The sequence below is a fragment of the Oncorhynchus gorbuscha genome, linkage group LG13, assembly GCF_021184085.1.
Source record: "Oncorhynchus gorbuscha isolate QuinsamMale2020 ecotype Even-year linkage group LG13, OgorEven_v1.0, whole genome shotgun sequence".
Taxonomy (NCBI): domain Eukaryota; kingdom Metazoa; phylum Chordata; class Actinopteri; order Salmoniformes; family Salmonidae; genus Oncorhynchus; species Oncorhynchus gorbuscha.
Genome location: NC_060185.1, coordinates 66,514,734 through 66,535,934, shown reverse-complemented (window position 1 = coordinate 66,535,934; position 21,201 = coordinate 66,514,734). Strand labels below are relative to the sequence as shown.

General features: G+C 43.8%; 1 pseudogene; it reads right to left on the bottom strand.

The window, feature by feature from the left end:
* Positions 1 to 4: 4 nt before the first annotated feature.
* Positions 5 to 21,201, bottom strand: part of LOC123993358 — a 131,515-nt pseudogene continuing 110,318 nt past the window's right edge.

The window sequence follows — 21,201 nt, the reverse complement described above, 5'->3', positions numbered from 1 at the left end:
ATCATAACCGAGCCACATTTTATTTTCAAACAAATAAACTCTTGTCCAGTCGAAACCGAAAACCCCAAACAAAAAAAGTTGCAGGACTGCTCCCTCATGACTAGGACAGGGAAGACCATTTGGCCCAGCATCCTGATAGGCTCAAACACCTTCAGTGTGACAGGAAGGAAACTACTGTACAATCAAATAATTTGCAAGCACTTACTGCACAGGTGTGCTGTCAAACAACTCATCACCCAAAAGGACACCCTCCCCCCCAGAAAAGCTTGCATCATCGTGTCTCGCACTGGAACAAAGACCCTCATCAATTATACACACACGGGCATTTAGGTTCAATCTTTTTATACTGCAACTTCAATGGAAAGGATGAAAAAAATCAAGTTATTTGGGCTTTATTGACAGGATTGCTGACCGAGGGGTATAAATACCAGACATGTTAAACAGTCAGCTGTGTTTCATCTAAAAACAGAGGACCAGGTCTAAATCAGATATTCATCAATGCTCCTGGTTTCTGGAATATATTGTAGGTTGCTGCCTGCATCTTGTCTTCATTCTTTGAATCTATACACCATTTTCCACAAGAAATAACATGTAGACAGGCCCTACTTGAGGGATTTAAATTCCCAATGGACTAAAAAGTGTTCCAATAGGCAGCTGAAGATTTGTCTATAGAGAAATACCAACATTACATGTATGGAAAAATTGGAAATTATATCTCGGAATATCTGTTTACTTACCTTTCATTTGTGATCTATAAAAATGTTTTGTCCCAGTTTATTTCACACATGCATGAAGCACAGGTGAGGGATCTGCTGGGGGCATATTTACATTTGACAGCTTCCACACCCTTTGAAACAGTCTGTAAGCAGTTTATAAATGGCTCTGTTCCCTTCGGTTATTCCCTGAACTCTGGTTTTGACACAGGTAATGACAGCTGGTTTAGCAGTGGTGCCTGGCAGGTGGGCACACCTGTTCAGAAAATGCTGCATGTACAGGTGTTCCGGGGGGGAGAAGAGCAAGGGCATACAGAAGATGGTCTGGCTCTCAGGCATCTGAGGAAAACCCTTCCCCTCTTGCAAAAACAGTGGAAAATTAAATGTTCACAGGGTAGGGGGCCACAGTATTCTTAAACAAGTCAGACAAGTCCCCTCACATGAACAAATAAACACAGTGCCAAGATCTGCAAAGGAAGATTTAGCAGGTTATTTCAATCCTGTTGAATCCATAAAGCCAACTCAGGCAAGGGTTTACCACAGAAGTGGTCTTCACGAAACTTCACCACAAGATATGCTGATCTATTATGTCTATTAGAGTTCAATGCAAATGCCTTTCAAATCTCTCAAACCATTCAGTCAGTTACTCTTTCATTCACATTTAACATCTGTGAACTCTTAAATTTGTCCTTTAAAACACGGTGCTTCCAGTTGCAAAGGAAATTATATCGGTGCGTTAGATTCTTGAGCTGACTGAGCTCGCCCCAGATACCATTGGGTTCATAACACAGTGGCTCAAAACATACCCAGAACAAATTTTAAAAACGTTATAGATACAGAGCATATAGGTTTTAATCAAACCCCTCTTAAGTGTTATTATGGATGGGGGGACAATCCAAAAACCAGTTATATTGACTCTTTAATTGTTAGGACATCCAATACAATTTGTCTTGTTCTACCCGTTTTAAGGCCACCTTCAGGGTGGCATATACAGGACAGTACCATGTGACCAATCAATCAAAAAGAATCATCTTGGAAGGCAGAGAGTGTAATAGGGTGGTCTGCTGCTCAACATGGGTGAGGGAGCTATGGCTGCCCAAATTGGAATCCAATAAATTCTTAAATGACAACAGGAAAAGGATAAAAATACAGGGGGAAGATAGGAATCCACAGAGGTGAGATATGCATTCGGTCTATTGCACTCACAAGTTAGACCTCCTGGGAAGTCAGGAGGACAACTCAGAAAATAAAATTTCCTGTTTGTTTTCTTTGTCAATTATTTGTAGCTTCCCTCACAAAGTACAGGTAATAATATAACAATTTGTATTTGATGTAAGGCAGTTTGGTGTTTTGCAGAGAGCCCCGTTACACTTCTCTACCCCCACCCTTTACACAGAGCAGCTAAAAACCACAAGCAAAGAAATCCCACAAAAAAAAACAAAGGAATGAAATCTAACAGCCCTCCAAGTAGACAATTCTAGTGAAATGTAAAATGTCGTTTTTAATATGTAGTAAAATCTCAGTAGGATTTGTTCATTTACCTTGTGATTTCATTATATAAATGTAGATTCATAACTCATTTCTTTCATTTGTTCTGCCTCCCAAGAGGTCTTGATCAGCTGCAGCAGCACCAACAACTGGCAGCTGATCAAATAGCAAGCTGGTTTGTGATAGATCACCAGTCTGTAGGCTTCTCCAATTTCTTCAGTAATTATAAACAAGAGAGAGAACTCCTCCAACAGTACCATCAGCTGGGCTTGATATTATTCAGTCCTTGTAGAAAAAAAACCTCCTAAGTGGTCTTTGCTTCTCTAGTGTCTTTTTTAAATGTGATTTGATGAACATTTACAAAGTGTTCCAACTTGTGTGATTAAGTCTCCATTCCCCTGCAACTTCCCCTGAATCCCAAACTCCTTCTCACCTCGGCGTCGTCTGTAAAACATTCTGATTTGCAACGGTCAGTCCCATTTCACAAAAGAAGGATTATTTCTCCTTTTCCCTTTTTTTTGTTTTAAAATGACAAATTCATTCAGAATGGCATTTCCAGTCTTAAATGGATTTGCTGAGAAACTCATGCAGGGGTGTGCACAGTCACAGTAATGGTGATAAGACTTTTCATTTGAGATTAACATAATGATGACACTAAAACTTGATATGAAACATATCGGCAAAAAAGGGAGAGGGAGGAGCTATTTGGGGGATGGGCGGGGTGTCAGGAGGGTGTGGGGGGCTGCACTGACACAGAGGGGTATAGCTGGGAGCTCAGAGCTTCTCTGAGGAAGGTATCCAGATGTAGGGGCCCGACTGTTCCTCGATGATCATCTTGATTTTGTTGTAAATTTCCTCTAGAGAGTCACCCTGTACAATGGCTGGAGACGGACAGAGAAGTGGATATCATGAGTGCATCGATGCATTAAGATTCCTACTTGCCCTACAATACGCTTCAAGCGTATCTAAAATATGTATAATCTGCGATGAACCTAAAAAAATAAAGTAGTGGACTTACCTGTGAAAAATTCTCCAAACTCTTGTTCCAGTTTAATTGCCTTATCAAAGATTTTATTGGATTGCTCAAATGTCTGTCTCTTATTCATCTCCCTGCAACACAGACATGGTTGATTAGTGTACAGTACAGGAAGTGATTGTTGTATGGAGTTACAGTAAAGAGAATCTTTTAACAGTTCATTAGATCCAAGAACAGACACACTTACATAAGAGTTTCAATGGATTTTGGTTTGATGAAAATTGCGATCGAATAAAGTTGTGCTTGTTGCAGTCGCTTTATAGCGTTTCCAGACACGTCCAGGATACAGTGTTTTCCCTTCATGAAGAGGAAGGAGAGAAAGAGCACTTAAGTATCAAAATAACACTTTCTCATACATCCCTTAACAATCAATCAGAAATTAACCTTGTGTATATTGCACATTTATGATGTGTTGTGCTCCCTTACCCTCTCAGCCACTGCTCTGACAGACAAGATGCTGGTCCCATAGAGGTTCTCGTTGAACTGGCCTGCCTCAATGAACTTATTATCCTGAATGTCCTTCTCCATCTGCTCCCGTGAGCCCACAAAATGGTAGTCCTGGCCGTCCATCTCGTTCTCCCGCCGCGGACGTGTTGTGTCTGCACAGATTCAAATGACTGTTAGGGAGATGTCACTAAAACACGGGATATATATTTTCCACTAGTGTTTCTATAAGTGGCTGTGATAATGTGGTGCATGTTGTCGAGTGGTCTACTCACGAGGAACGCAGGAACCAAACTTGTGAGGGAACTCTGAGATCAGGTCATCGTTTACTCTGTCTTTCATTGGGCCCAAGATGATCACAGGCCTTGTGTAATGAACTGCAAATGAGAAGAGAGGGCGCAGGTCAAAACTCATGTCTGCAAACACTGGAATAAGATACACATTAATGGTATCAAACCCCATCCTAAATGGAGGAGAACATCTAGTATATTGCATACTTACTCTCCTGTCGAATCACTGGCTCGTATGAGAGAATTGTGTCTTCCTGACCCTCTGAATAGCAGAAAGGAAGACAACAGTTTGAGTAAAAATACATCTTTATTATAATCCCATAACAATGGATTACTAGATGTGGTTGACAGTAATGGAATGTTTAAAGTACTCTTTTCATAGTCACATTTTCCATAACAGCAGACGAAAGAGACTGTTTTTCTACTAAGTGCCTGATACTATCGCAGTCAAATGCCAGCTCACTACAGCACCGAGGACTAAAATAAAACATTGCTTTGGATACAGGTGTAATGACGTGCCACATGCTTTTCATTTAGTTGGATTATGTCCGAAATAAAAGCTGCAAAAACAGTAGAAGGAAAATAAGGTTGCTTACTTGAGCTGCTTTCACTGTCGCTCGTGTTTGACGTCAGGCATTCTGCAATGAGAGGAACATGTTTATGTTGGGAAAGCTCAAAGCTGGGCAGTAGTAGTAAAGCCACATCAAAATAAATTAGTTTTCATTTTGGTGAGGGAAAAATGTTCACCACCAGTTGCCGAGCATCAAGAATGAAAAATAAAGTCCCCTGTTGTCCCACTGCATATAACCCGATGAAAAGGAAAACGGACAGAAAGAGGGGAAAAAATGAAAAGAAAACAGTCTTGTTCTGAGCAACAGCGCTTTCTACACAGGGAAGTGGTTGGAGGTTTGCAGCAATAGGAAATTAAGTGTTTCCTTTCACAAAGTCCCAAGTGACCCTCCGATCCCCTGCCAGTGTTTCCTATCGAGGGCTCTGTATCTGTCACACCAGATACAGTGTCGGGGATAAGCCAAAGAAAACAGTGGCGGTGGGCCTGTTAACAAGCATACATGGGCACTGGGCAGTCAGCTCAGCTTGCTAACATGGAAAAGCAGAATAGGAAAAGCAAACCCTGTCCAGTCAGTGTAGGGAGGGAGATACTTGGTTTCTCGAAGTAATCACTCTCTGACAATGATCTACTAAACTTTTAGAGTAAATTCCCTACAGGGAAGAAGGAAGTCAGACAAGGTGTAACACTTGCTCTCTTACCCTAGGGCAGTGTGTTTGTAAGTGTGTGTGTGTGCGTGTGTGTATCAGTAAACAAGAGTGTGTGTGTTTGTCGCAGCCATTGCTAGCCGGGTCTGCATTGAACAGGCGTTTAGCTCGGAACTCAGGGGACAGCAGCTGCAGCGTGACAGTCCAACCACACACTTACTCAAACTCTTTGATCCATAAAAGTCATCGCTTAACCCTGGGAAGTCCTGAGTGTCCCGACAGGTGAGAGCAGAAACAAACAGAAGAGGCAGACAGGAAGAAGAGGTTAGTGAGAGCTGGGACAGGCCGAGAGAGAGCGAAAGAGAAAGGGAGGAGCAGTGTGCTGGCTGCTCGCCTAGAGGCAGTAAGGCAGGCCAAGATGGGGGGGACCAACACGAGGCACTGTGCTCCCTAAACCCTGAGCCCCACTCTACTCCCAGTGAAAACCAAGGCCTTGAAATTACACACAGCCAATCCCATTAAGAATGAGGTTTTGACCCGTTAGTGTTTTTTAGTGCTGCCGTCCAGCTAATGAAATTCTAGTTCTCTGGGTCAGTAACTGAGGATGAGGATTGACTGGGCAGCAATGAACAGTGGGGGTCTAACAGGGCCTCTAGCAGCAGTACACAGTTACTGTATTAGTGCAGCCAGCCACACACCTGCCCTGGCAGCCAGCAGCACACACCTGGACTCTCCACCAGTGGACAGACAGACGAACAGATACCAGAGAGGCCGACACCTGAACCCCAGGCCTGGGTCTGTGTGGGTCCTCTCTGGCTGTGAGTGAATGACAGTGAGCGGGAAAAGACAGCACTGCCCACAGACAGACAGCCACGGTCTGGTCCCAGAGGTGAGTGGAGAGATTAAGCTGCGGGAAGGATGAAGCATGAAAGGAAAGCGCGAAAAGTAAAACCCCCTCATATCACACACTTTGGGTACTCACGTTCAGACTCCACCAACTCCTGCACAATATTCTCCTTGCTCTTGTAAAACTGGAACTTGCGTGAGAGGTTGAAGCTTTTTTTGCGCTTTACTTTGACTGGCTGCTTGGAGATGTGCGTGATGAGGGGAGGGGGGCGATGGGGGGGATGAAACAAAAAACAGAACAGAACGTTGTTGTTCAATGAGGACACCAAACACACATGCAAAACTAAATAAAAACAGACAAATCTAAAAACAAAGGAAAAAATCTAAATGAAAGAATGAAGGCAGATAAATGAAGGCAGATAACCAGGGTAAAATGAATGGAACACTTATGCAAAGGGGAGATCATTTCCATGTTGATCCTAGAAACTGTATATACGAGAGGAAATTGACCTTCTAATGAGCGAGCATATCATTACAGGACCATACAGGTGTCACAATATTATATGAAAATCGTGTGAAAACAAGACAACCAATTAATACATTCACCAGTGAGAGCCTGTATTGGTGAACCAGGGGTTTCTTACATTGCCTGATGTATACTAAGACTTCAGATCACATTAAAAACACTAATTGCACTTAGATAGGATAGCGACAGGTCCCAGTACTAAGCATCGAGTCAGTTTGGTAGCCCCTTGTCTTTAAAGAGAGCGAGACTGTCTGTAATGTAATGTATGCGAGTCTTTAGGTTTCTCCACTAGTTCTAATGAGCAGGTAGGTCCCTGCTACATGCTCCTGTTCCCACACTGCCTGCCTCAGGGAGGGGGAAGTGGGTCAGCTCCCTGGGTGCCCACTGCCAGGCAGGAGAACCAGAGAGCACAGCCCCCCAGACTCACCCTGTTGGAATCAATCATGCCCGTCCTGGCGTGGAACTTGACTGTTTTTAACCTCGCTCGCTCCTTCTTCTCCACCCTGCGTAGAAAAGACTTGTTTCAAAACTCTTACTGAGGCACTTTGAGAGTCACACAACAGCAGCACATTTTGGGTGGTAAAATGGGGTGATGAGGTTACCTCTTCTTGCTTGGAATGACCCCGATCTGCTCGCTCTCTCCGTGGGGCGTGACCAGACGCGCCTGCCACCACTCGTCATCGGAGGCGTTGATGACATGCAGGATGTCCCCATAGGAGAAGCTCAGGCCTTGGCTGGGCAGACAGCTGTCTCTGGCCCGATCATAGTCAAAAAGGGCTCTACACAAAGAAAGACAGAGAGGGGGAGGGGTGTTTGTGTCAATCACTCAACAGCATATACAGTATTACTGCACCATACTAGTAACAGGTTCTGAAGTTTAAAACCCACTACATCACATGATGAAATGTGACAATGTCATTGCAAAACACACTGGCTTCGTCTTTGCCACAGTTTCCATTACTTCTGCTATGAGTCTGTCAGACAGGGAACCGATAGCTCTACAGGTTCCACTACTGCCACTAACCTGGCAACAATCTGACCTGGCTCTGCAGGACACGACGTGGTCCAGTGTGGCGTTGCCACTACCAGTGTGTTCTCCCGACTGGCTGCCCGGTCTAAAGTAATCAGACTGCCCTGATACTAGCTACCTGCAGGTATCAAGTCTCACTGCCAGGTTACATGAGTGCCTCTCCTGACACAGGCATTCAGATTGGACCCTGGCTATGTGTGTGTGTGTGTGTGCACCTGAGAGGTCTCACATTCCAGAGGATAGGCTGGCTGGGGAGAAGTCTGCACTACTGCTGTGCATTGGAATGAAACAGAGCCATAACTGTATGCTTAGTCACCCACACAGAGGAAAGGATAGCTCTCCCTGGCTGACAGGAGAGAATTACAGGGCATTAGTCATCCTGGTTTACAGTGTATAGGTGGTCCAATGAGCTACAGGCTTGTTGGGAGATTCTGTGCTGTCATTTTCCCATTGTATCTTAGTTTGTTTATTGACCATTTCTGCTTTGGACATCCAACTGATTACACATCGTTACACAAGTATTTTGATCTAGCTTGTGTTCATAGTAAGCCGTGGATTTGTAGATGCTTCCTTCTCTGTCAAGAATCGCCATCAAAACTGAAAATGTTGCTATTCTTGCCGGGGTTGTAAATATTGGGTTTACGTGACACTGCACCACAGCACTTAGCTTGAAATATGTTTCCAGTTCTTGGGACATAAATGTTACATCATAGAATAATAATTTTCACCTTGACCCCCCAGAACACTTCCTGTTCTGACTCAGGCAGCTGCACTCATTACAGTGGGGGAGGCTGCCTGCCTGGCACATGTTGCTCTTCCTGACTGACTGGGGTTCCTTACAGTTTTGGCTTCATGCCCAAAATGTAATAACATTATGATACCGGTAGTACTTTTTCCAGCCATAGGATGCAGCTATGTAAAATAGGTCATGTGTGGCATCCAACTGAAAAGCTTGCTCATCAAATTCATCAGATGAGCAGATGCTTGGCGTACGATAGTCTCATCATGACCTATTTTGTGCTGATGAAAAATCATAGTATTTGTGAGTGGTGTGCTAAACGTGATGATTTTGGGAGTGGTGTGTACTGTGCGTGTGTTTTGGTACCTGACGTAAAGGGAGCGTTTCTCGCTGGTGCGCAGGGAGCCCGAACCAGAGCTCATGCTACTGTTCATCATCTGTTCCCTCAGGTCGTGGATCTTCGACTCAAAGCGGCTGTACTCTGCAGGGACACACAAAAACGGTGTTAAAATTCACAATGTCACACACACAGTTCACCCCCCTTTAATTCTCACAGAATCTGATGAATGGTTGATTTACTTGCAGGGACCGACATACAAACGCATAAAAAAAACATTGTTATTTGCTTCACTCTCCAGTTCAGAGGTTAACACACACGGCCTGGATCAATGTGAAGTTAACCCAGTCCTCTACCAGTGTCTCCTGGGCATTGTATGAGAGAGTGAGAGTCACACTCGGTGCTCTGGTGAGCAGAGAGAGAAAGTAGTGGAGTCCAGGTTCAGTAGCGGGTTGTTTCAGCCCGATTAATTACCTCAGTACCAGATGGAGCTTCATCATGTATCTGCCTCACACGTCCACTAATATCTCATGTCAGGGCATTAATTATGCAGATTAATTAAATAGGTTCAACATGGAACTCTGGCATGATTTTTTGTTAAAGGAAGCTAGCCACTCCAACCCATTTGAATGGACAAATATTTGTCCTTCCTGTATGGCCCAGGGAGGCAGTTGCAGAGCTGATATATGAATCCACCTGAGCCTCATCATAAACATGCACTCATTAGGCTAGCAGGGCAGTGCAGTTAGTTTGTGGCCAGGCTGCTGGAACAAGCCAAGCAACCAACCCATAGTACACACTAGGCAACAAGAACAAAACCAACAGACGCAGCTAGAAAAACAAAGAACAGTGTAAACGTCAGAAGCACACTGGTGTTAGTGGAGTGCCTCAACCAATGTTTGTATCTGTAATCCAACACCCTGAGATATGATTAAATAAAGGCTATTCCACAGTAATGGAATTACACTTTGACTCAGCTTTTTCACTTTAAAATGTATGCCATAAACATTGCACCTCGAGTTAAAAAAAACAACAATTTTGGTTATTGAACTACAATAAGTGAAGTGGATTTACACCCGGAAGCGGAATTACATCATGGGTCCCTGTGCTCTACTACAAAGAAATGCATCATTATGGATAGGAATGTCATTCTCCTCATGTTTTACAAGTTTGGACAGCACAGTAGAGGCCCCAATTTTTCATAACTAGTCCTAATTGGCATTTTTGGACACCGATTACATTGCACTCCACGAGGAGACTGCATGGCAGGGTGACCACCTGTTACGTGAGTGCAGCACAGAGCCAAGGTAAGTTGCTAGCTAGCATTAAACTTATCTAACAAAAACAATAAATCATAACAGAATCACGAGTTAACTACATACACATGGTTGATGAGATTACTAGTTTAACTAGCTTGTCCTGTGTTGCAAATAATCAATGCAGTGCCTGTTAACTTATCGAATCACAGCCTACTTCGCCAAACGGGTGATTTAACAAGCGCATTCACACAAGAAAAGCACTGTCGTTGCACCAATGTACCTAACCATAAACATTAATGCCTTTCAATCAATACACAAGTATATTGAAAAAAAAAACTGCATATCTAGTTAAGAAATTCATGTTAGCAGGCAATATTAACTAGGGAAATTGTGTCACTTCTCTTGCGTTCTGTGCAAGCAGAGTCAGGGTATATATTTGTTAAAAAAGTTAGAAATATCCAATAAATGTCGTTCCACTTCATGATTGTGTCCCACTTGTTGATTCTTCACAAAAAGAAGCCTGAAATGTGGCAAAATGTCGCAAAGGGGGCCGAATACTTTCGCAAGGCACTGTATGCAGCAGTTTGGGCCACCTGGCTTGTTGCGAACCGTGTGAAGACCATTTCTTCCTAACAAAGACCAATTCATTTGCCAGAATTTTACATAACATTGAAGGTTTTGCAATGTAACAGCAATATTTAGACTTGGATGCCACCCGTTATATAAAATACGGAACGGTTCCGTATTTCACTGACAGAATAAACGTTCTGTTTGCGAAATGATAGGTCATTAATACGGTCAAATCCGAAAACTAAGGATTGTATTTCTGTCTATTGTATCATAATTAAGTCTATGATTTGATATAGCAGTCTGACTGAGCGGTGGTAGGCAGCAGCAGGCTCATAAGCAGCATTCAAACAGCACTTTACTGCATTTGCCAGCAGCTCTTAGCAATGCATGAAGCACAGCGCTGTTAATGATGTCAAGCCTATCAACTCCCGAGATTAGGCTGGCAATACTATAGTGCCTATAAGAACATCCAATGGTCAAAGGTATATTAAATACAAATGGTATAGAGATACCTAAAACTTCTTAACTGGGAATATTGAAGACTCGTGTTAAAATTAACCACCAGCTTTCATATGTTCTCATGTTCTGAGCAAGGAACTTAAACGTAAACTTTTTTTTATTTTAATTTTTTACATTGCACTTTCGCCAACACAGTTTTTGCATTATTTAAACCAAATTGGACACGTTTCATTCTTTGAGACTAAATTGATTTTGTATTATATTAAGTTAGAATAAAAAAAGTGTTCATTCAGTATTGTTGTAATTGTCATTATTACAAATATTATATACATTTACAAAAAAACAAAATAAAAATCTGCCGATTTAATCGGTATCGGCTTTTTTTTGGGGTCATCCAATAAATCGGTATCTGCGTTGAAAAATCATAAAAATCGGTCGACCTCTACAGCACCGTACAAATCAGTGGAGTTTAGTACAATATAGTTCAGTACAGCAGTGGTCACTAAAGCAGGATTCTGCGATTTGAAAAAGTATCTTGCTGTGTTTCGTAAACAGCAGATCTAAATAGCTTCTTATTGTAAATTCTGCTAGGCTTCAGTCAGGGTTCGCTCCAAATCATGAATGTAAAAGGAGTATTTTCACACTTTCAATTGCACTTCTCCATCAGATTAAATATATTTGCTCACAACATTGGTCCACCAGACAGCGCTCTGACTGATGTGTGGGCAACTTTTCTCCAGTAATTTCCTATGGTATAGTTTTTCCTTCAGTATAAAGTTAAAATGCAAGATTTCCTGATGTTTTGCTTAAAGTTAAAGTAGCTTCACTGTTGATGTTGAGACTGGTGTTTTGTGGGTACTATTTAATGAAGCTGCCAGTTGAAGACTTGTGTCTAGTTTGAGAAACAGATGCCTCACAATGTACTTGTCCTCTTGCTCAGTTGTGCACCGGGGCCTCACACTCTTTCCATTCTGGTTAGCGCCAGTTTGCACTATTGTGGCAAGGGAGTAGTACACAGCGCATATACACACACACACACACACACACACACACACACACACACACACACACACACACACACACACACACACACACACACACACACACACACACACACACACACACACACACACACACACACACACACACACACACACACACACACGACTCAGACTGTTGTAACACACTTTGTTTGACCACCAGATGACAGAAAGAAAAAACAGTTATGAGCGGATCATAACAGTATGACAGTGGAAGGGAGGACAGTAGCAGGTGACCCAACTGTGGTTTGTGACTATTATAATTTCCCATTGTAGCCAATTCAGCTGCAGTAATTCCAGTAGTGATTTTATGGGGTAATTCTGTTACCAATTTGGTAACGGAGTTACAAGTTTTAAATCACTTAATTCATAAACTAAATGGATATCAGTAAAATCACTATAACTCATTGGTAGATCTACCATTAATTGTTACTTCTGTGAACCTCCACTATCCTCCCTCCCCGTGAGAGGGAGAGAAATGAGAAAATTCTTAAAGATGTGGGTTTTTGGGGGACAAGGCTAGAAACAATTCCTCTGAAATCCAAATATAAGTGTTGGTATTAGTGCCAGAGATCTTTACATCATAAGTAGTGTGTTGATGTATTTTATGACACCTCTTTAAGACTTTCTGGTAGATGTCTTAAACCCCTTTTCCATGTTTATCCAGAAATCCAAGCCTTTACTTATGCCAAAACAAGTTTAGATGGAAAAGGGTTGATAAAGGGATCTATGCCTTCATTTCCTCAAAATATAAACTTCTTGCTTTCGTTTTGACACCCAATTTGATATGCTCCTATGAACGTCACATTGGTGCAAATGGGTCCTTTTCGATGGAAATGCCCATAAGGCAAATTACATGTGGGGGTAAAACATTGATTCCAACAGCATTGTCAAATAAGCAACAAGTGCAGATGTTCCACACTGACAGTAACGTACTGGACAAGATGCCATTCATTATATTGAATAATAACAACGATAACCTGCTGATAGGCCTAACCAAATACCATTCCCTGTGAAGTCACCACTTTCGACAAATTAAAGTATGTGCCAACGTCAAAGGTTTCACTTTTAAAACAGAGTTGTTTTCAAACAAAATATTGTTGTGCAATGAGACTGACTCCCATCCCCGTAAGGGTTTTACTCACCTTAGAAATCAGTCATCAGCTGGTTGGAAACACTTTTCCTTTCCAACATGATAATGATCAGAGATCGTGCTCTAAAAAGTAAAGTCGGAAAAACAAAGAACCATTCCACCAATGATGATTTCGGCTACTCCAGGTTCTCAGTAAATAAACCCAGTCAGGTGTGAAAACAAGGTTAGGCAATTCTCTCAGGCAGTAGGCCCTGGCCTCAACAGTACCCCCCCAGTCGAAACCCAAAGCAGAGAGAATTCAAAGGAAACAGAATCCACACCCGAGGCCTGCTGTGTAGTCTCCACCCTACCCTCTTTGGCTGGGGTTAACGATACAGGAGAATGACACAGCAAGGTGAGGTAACCAGACACCACCTGCCTGCCTGTAACCAGGGGCAACGCTCCGGCACTAATCAGGAGCCACAGAACAGCGGAAGCAGCCAGGCAGACAAGTCCACTTGGTTCTCAGGCACAAGGGAGGGGAGAGAAAAGGAACAATGCCGGAAGCAGGATATAAGAGGGACAACAACAAAAAGACTGAAGGAGAGACCAAGACAATACAGTGTCCTATAACACATTGTTAGGGAACGCTTCCCAGAGCAATGAAGGAGAGAGTGGAGTGGGTGGGAGCCCTCACTCCTAAAGGTCTGTAAAGGAGCACTGTATCTGTTGTCAGTTGTCCCTTAAGTCCTAACCACCAGAAATAAAGACATGGAGGGGCAGGACTAGCATGCGGCCTCTGCCTAGCTGCCAGGCTCCACAGGGAACAAAGGAAACAGCTGTAGTCTGCAGTCAGACAAGCGAGCAAAAACTTGGTCATTTTTGTATTTCGCCTTCTTCTACTGCTTGTCCTCAGTTGTGCTGTCTTTTTTTTTTGGGGGGGGGGGGCTGCCTGCTTCTCTCTTGATCCAGTTATGCAACAGTCCGGGCATGCTTTTGTAATATGAGCCTACAGTGCTATCAAAGACTGTTATAACTAACCCAAGATGGACCAGAGCCGGTTATTTCCAATAGGAGCCAATTTATCAGTGGGCAGAGCCAAGCACAAGCTAGTGAGATCCTGTTCGCTCCTTCTAGCATTTATTTGCATATGTTCATTAGGGAATGCCTACATTGTGAATTGCGCATGTGCAATAACAATTTGCCCTTGCACTCCTTCTAAACAACAGCATTTTTAGAAACTTTGGCAACGGGTAAAGTCCACAAAATTACAGTCAACTCTGTTACAGATTCTAGTTTTGGAAACTTGAAAAATGTATGGAGATCAAATGTCAACAAAAAAATAGCAGAATGTCAGCAAAAATCCATCCCGCGCCATCTTCTCCCACTGGGCTTCCTCGCGACACCATATTTAGTGGTGAGTGGAAATACCAACTGGATTCTTCACATTTACAAATCCTGTGAAATATCTGGCTCAATGTTCTCTGGGTTAGTCTAGGTTGTGACTACTGTTTCCTCAGTGCTGTAACAAACATGTAACTCGGACTACAGTTTGCCGTTTCTAAAATGAGTTGTTGGGGTTGACATTTAAGGCTTCCCCATGCATTGGTTCAGCTGGCGCTTAACGAGTGCGCATGCATGCTCCCTTAAAAAGACCTTCGCTTGAAAAACGAGAAAAGGCTGCACTAATATCGTGTGTCCATCTTGAGACGCCGTAGTATGTATACACACCTACTCATAAGTCATTCATTTTTACGTTTTTCAGAGGCGATCTTACATCTAACACATTTTTACATCTAACACATTTTTACATCTACCTAAGATGTTTGGTGCAGCATTTCTCAAGTGAATCTTTTGAAAACGAGTTGTCTATCGTTGAATGACAAACACTTCATTGAAGAAACCCCAGCTAAAATAACTCTTGCGAAGACCAAAACATCACAAAATTTCATAATATATGCACAAACTGTTTGGGAAGGGAAGCATGCAGACGCATTAAGCCTAATCCTGTCCTATGGCTGTGAAACCCCTTTACCAGGCACGTCTACGGTAATTCTACCTCACTGACAGAGGGGTAGCATGAGAGCACACTACACACCCCACGATTCAACTCAATGTTACGATTGAGTCACAGATTTAGTGACAGTCCAGTGAGCTAATGTATGAAAGGGACTCAGAATACCTACTGGTAAAGTCTCTGCTCTCTGATGTGAGATCAGTTCATATATACTCAGCAAAAAAGAAACACCCTCTCACTGTCAACAGAGTTAATTTTCAGCAAACTTAACATGTGTAAATATTTGTATGAACATAACAAGATTCAACAACAGACAAACTGAACAAGTTCCACAGACAGGTGACTAACAGAAATTGAATAATAATAATGTGAAGTAACAGTCAGTATCTGGTGTGGCCACCAGCTGCATTAAGTACTGCAGTGCATCACCTCCTCATGGATTGCACCAGATTTGCCAGTTCTTGCTGTGAGATGTTACCCTACTCTTCCACCAAGGCACCTGCAAGTTCCTGAACATTTCTGTGTGTGTGGTGGGGGACAGCGACACACGGCCCTAGCCCTCACCCTCCGATCCAACAGGTCGCAGACCTGCTCAATGGGATTGAGATCCGGGCTCTCGCTGGCCATGGCAGAACACTGACATTCCTGCCTTGCAAGAAATCACCCACAGAACGAGCAGCATGGCTGGTGGCATTGTCATGCTGGAGGGTCATGTCAGGATGAGCCTGCAGGAAAGGTACCACATGAGGGAGGAGGTCTTCCCTGTAACGTACAGCTTTGAGATTGCCTGCAATGACAAGCTCAGTCCAATGATGCTGTGACACACTGTCCCAGACCATGACGGACCCTCCACCTCAAAAATCGATCCCGCGCCAGAGTACAGGCCTCAGGCTAACGCTCATTCTTTCGACGATAAACACAAATCTGACCATCACCCCTGGTGAGACAAAGCCGTCGACTCGTCAGTGAAGAGCACTTTTTGCCAGTCCTGTCTGGTCCAGCAACAATGGGTTTGTGCCCATAGGTGACGATGTTGCCGGTGATGTCTGGTGAGGACCTGCCTTACGACAGGCCTACAAGCCCCCAATCCAGTCTCTCTCAGCCTATTGCGGACCGTCTGAGCACTGATGGAGGGATTGTGCGTTCCTGGTGTATCTCGGGCAGTTGTTGTTGCCATCCTGTACCTGTCCCGCAGGTGTGATGTTCGGATGTACCGATCCTGTGCAGGTGTTGCTACACGTGGTCTGCCACTGCGAGGACAATCAGCTGTCCGCCCTGTCTCCCAATGCTGTCTTAGGCGTCTCACAGTATGGACATTGCAATTTCTTGCCCTGGCCACATCCGCAGTCCTCATGCCTCCTTGCAGCATGCCTAAGGCAAGTTCACGCAGATGAGCAGGGACCCTGAGAATCTTTCTCTTGGTGGTTTTCAGAGTCAGTAGAGTAGAAAGGCCTCTTTTAGTGTCCTATGTTTTCATAACTGTGACCTTAATTGCCTACCGTCTGTAAGCTGTTGGTGTCTTAACGACCGTTCCACTGGTGCATGTTCATTAATTGTTTATGGTTCATTGAACAAGCATGGAAAACAGTGATTAATCCCTTTAAAATGAAGATCTTTGAAGTCATTTGGATTTTTACCAATAATTTTTAAAAGACAGGGCCCTGAAAAGGGGACGTTTCTTTTTTTTTTGCTGAGTTTAGGTATTCCTTTTCCCATTCAGTGCTGGCCTTCCAAAGGTCTGTGGAGCGGATAGCCGACCTCTTGCCCCTGAGAAAGGTGTCCAGGCAATGAGCCCAGCATGAATCAGCATCCGCACCACACTTACTCCTAACTGAGTTACTGTCCTCTCTAGCGGGCCGGGCTATGTCCCTCCTATGAACATGTCATGTCAGAGCTCAGGATGAGAGTTACTGGCCATGGGTCGGGTGCACCAGCTGGGCGTAAAAAAAGTTAGTCTTAAATGCAAGGTCTTGTTACAAGCCCTTAACCAACAATGCAGTTAAGAAAAATACCCAAAACATTTCCCAGATAAAATAACAATAGTGAGGCTATATACAGAGATGACCTACAGGGAAGAGGTAAGGGCCCTTGGAGTGTGGTGTCACGAAAATAACCTCACACTCAATGTCAACAAAACAAAGGGGATGATCGTGGACTTCAGGAAACAGCAGAGGGAGCAGCCCCCTATCCACATTGACGGGACAGTAGTGGAGAAGGAAAGTTAAGTTCCTCGGCATACACATCCCAGACAAACTGTGTGGGTGGACCATTTCAGACAGCGTGGTGAAGAAGGCTGAAGAAATGTGGCTTGTCACCATAAACACTCAAACTTTTGCAGATGCACAGTCGAGAGCATCCCGTCGGGCTGCCTCACCGCCTGGTACGGCAACTGCTCCGCCCATAAGCGTAAGGCTCTCAAGAGGGTAGTGAGGTCTGTACAGCGCATCATTGGGAGCAAACTACCTGCCCTCCAGGACACCTACACCCACTGATGTCATAGGAAGACCAAAAAGATCATCATGGATGAACCCCCACCCGAGCCACTGCCTGTTCACCTCGCTATCATCCAGAAGGCGAGGTCAGTACAGGTGCATCAAAGCGGGGACCAAGAGACTGAAAAACAGCTTCTATCTCAAGGCCATCAGACTGTTAAACATCCATTACTAACATTGAGTGGCTGCTGCCAACATACTAACTCAACTCTAGCCACTTTAATAATAGAAGAATTGATGTAATAAATGTATCACTAGCCACTTTAAACAATGCCACTTTATATGTTTACATACCCTACATTACTCATCTCATATGTATATACTGTACTCTATATCATCTACTACATCTTGCCTATGCCGTTCAGCCATCACTCATTCATATATTTTTATGTACATATTCTTATTCATTCCTTCACACTTGTGTGTATAAGGTAGTTGTTGTGAAATTGTTAGGTTAGATTAATTGTTAGATATTACTGCATGGTCAGAACTAGAAGCACAAGCACTTCACTGCACTCGCATTAAAGTCTGCTAACCATGTGTGACAAATACAATTTGATTTGATTACAGGGGGTACCGGTACAGAGTCAATGTGTGGGGGCACCGGTTAGTCGAGGTAATATATACACGCGGCAAGAGTTAAAGTGACCAATGCATAGATAGAGAGTAGCTGCAACGCAAGAAGTCTGGGTAGCCATTTGATTAAGATGTTCAGTAGTCTTACGGCTTGGGGTAGAAGCTGTTTAGAAGCCTCTTGGACATAGACATGGCGCTCCAGTACCGCTTGCCGTGCAGTAGAAGAGAGAACAGTCTATGACTACGGTGGCTGGACAATTTTCAGGGCCTTCCTCTGACACCACCTGGTATAGAGGTCCTTGATGGCAGGAAGCTTGGCCCCAGTGATGTACTGGGTCGTACTCACTACCCTCTGTAGTGCCTTGCGGTCGGAGGCCGAGCAGTTGCCATACCAGGCAGTATTGCAACCAGTCAGGATGCTCTCGATGTTGCAGCTGTAGAAGCTTTTGAGGAGCTGAGGACCCATGCCAAATATTTTCAGTCTCCTGAGGGGGAATAGGTTTTGTCGTGCCCTCTTCACAAATGTCTTGGTGTTCATGGACCATGATAGTTTGTTGGATGATGTGGACACCAAGGAACTTGCAAGTTCTCAACCTGCTCCACTGCAGCCCTGTCGATGAGAATGGGAGTGTGCTCAGTCCCCCTTTTCCTGTAGTCCACAATCATCTCCTTAGTCTTGATCACGTTGAGGGAGAGGTTGTTGTCCTGGCACCACATAGCCAGGTCTCGTCGTTGTTGGTGATCAGGCCTACCAATGTTGTGTCATCGACAAACTTTAATAATGGTGTTGGAGTCGTTCATGCATGAGTGAACAGGGAGTAAAGGATTGGACTGAGCATGCACCCGAGGGGCCCCTGTGTTAAGGATCAGCATGGAGGATGTGTTGTTATCTACCCTTACCACCTGGGGGAGGCCCGTCAGGAAGCCCAGGATCCAGTTGCAGAGGGATGTGTTTAGTCCCAGGGTCCTTAGCTTATTGAAGAGCTTTGACGGCACTAGTGTTGAACGCTGAGCTGTAGTCAACGAATAGCCTTCTCACATAGTGGGGCAAGAAGTATTTAGTCAGCCACCAATTGTGCATGTTCTCCCACTTAAAAAGATGAGAGGCCTGTAATGTTCATCATAGGTACACTTCAACTATGACAGACAAGATAAAAAATATAAAAATTCCAGAAAATCGCATTGTAGTATTTTTAATGAATTTATTTGCAAATTATGGCCGAAAATAAGTATTTGGTCACCTACAAACAAGCAAGATCTCTGGCTCTCACAGACCTGTAACTTCTTTTAAGAGGCTCCTCTGTCCTCCACTCGTTACTTGTATTAATGGAACCTGTTTGAACTCCGTATAAAAGACACCTGTCCACAACCTTAAACAGTCACACTCCAAACTCCACTATGGCCAAGACCAAAGAGCTGTCAAAGGACACCAGAAACTAAATTGTAGACCTGCACCAGGCTGGGAAGACTGAATCTGCAATAGGTAAGCAGCTTGGTTTGAAGAAATCAACTGTGGGAGCAATTATTAGGAAATGGAAGACATACAAGACCACTGATAATCTCCCTCGATCTGGGGCTCCATGCAAGACCTCACCCCGTGGGGTCAAAATGATCACAAGAACAGTGAACAAAAATCCCAGAACCACATGGGGGGACCTAGTGAATGACCTGCAGAGAGCTGGGACCAAAGTAACAAAGCCTACCATCGGTAACACACTACGCCACCAGGGACTCAAATCCTGCAGTGCCAGACATGTTCCCGTGCTTAAGCCAGTACATGTCCAGGCCCGTCTGAAGTTTGCTAGAGAGCATTTGGATAATCCAGAAGAAGATTGGGAGAATGTCATATGGTCAGATGAAACCAAAATATAACTTTTTGGTAAAAACTCAACTTGTCGTGTTTGGAGGACAGAGAATGCTGAGTTGCATCCATAGAACACCATACCTACTGTGAAGCATGGGGGTCGAAACATCATGCTTTGGAGCTGTTTTTCTGCAAAGGGACAAGGACGACTGATCTGTGTAAAGAAAAGAATGAATGGGGCCATGTATCGTGAGATTTTGAGTGAAAATCTCCATCAGCAAGGGCATTGAAGATGACACGTGGCTGGGTCTTTCAGCATGACAATGATCCCAAACACACCGCCCGGGCAATGAAGGAGTGGCTTCGTAAGAAGCATTTCAAGGTCCTGGAGTGGCCTATCCAGTCTCCAGATCTCAACCCCATAGAAAATCTTTGGAGGGAGCTGAAAGTCTGTGTTGCCCAGCAACAGCCCCAAAATATCACTGCTCTAGAGGAGATCTGCATGGAGGAATGGGCAAAAATACCAGCAAGTGTGTGAGAAAACCTTGTGAAGACTTACAGAAAACGTTTGACCTCTATCATTGCCAACAAAGGGTATATAACAAAGTATTGAGATAAACCACCATAATTTGCAAATCAATTCATAAAAAATCCTACAATGTGATTTTCTGGATTTTTTTAACCTCATTTTGTCTGTCATACTTGAAGTGTACCTATGATGAAAATTACAGACATCTCATCTTTTTAAGTGGGATAATTTGCACAATTGGTGGCTGGCTAAATATTTTTTTGCCCCACTGTAGGTGTCCAGGTGTGAAAGGGCAGTGTGGAGTGCAATAGACATTGCTTCATCTGTGTATCCGTTTGAACGGTATGCACATTTGAGTGGGTCTAGGGTTTCTGAGATAATGGTGATGATGCGAGCCATGACCAGCCTTTCAAAGCACTTCACGGCTACAGATGCGAGTGCTATGGGTCGGTAGTCATTTAGGCCAGTTACCTTAGTCCCCGTGCCCAAAACACTGTGGTTGTCTGCTTGAAACATGTTGGTATTACATAGTCAGGGACAGGTTGAAACTGTCAGTGAAGACACTTGCCAGTTGGTCAGCGTATACTCAGAGTACACGTGAACGTAATCCATCTGGCCCTGCGGCCTTGTGAATGTTGACCTGTTTAAAGGTTTTACTCACATTGGCTGCGGAGAGCATGATCATACAGTCATTTGGACAGCTGGTGCTCTCATGCATG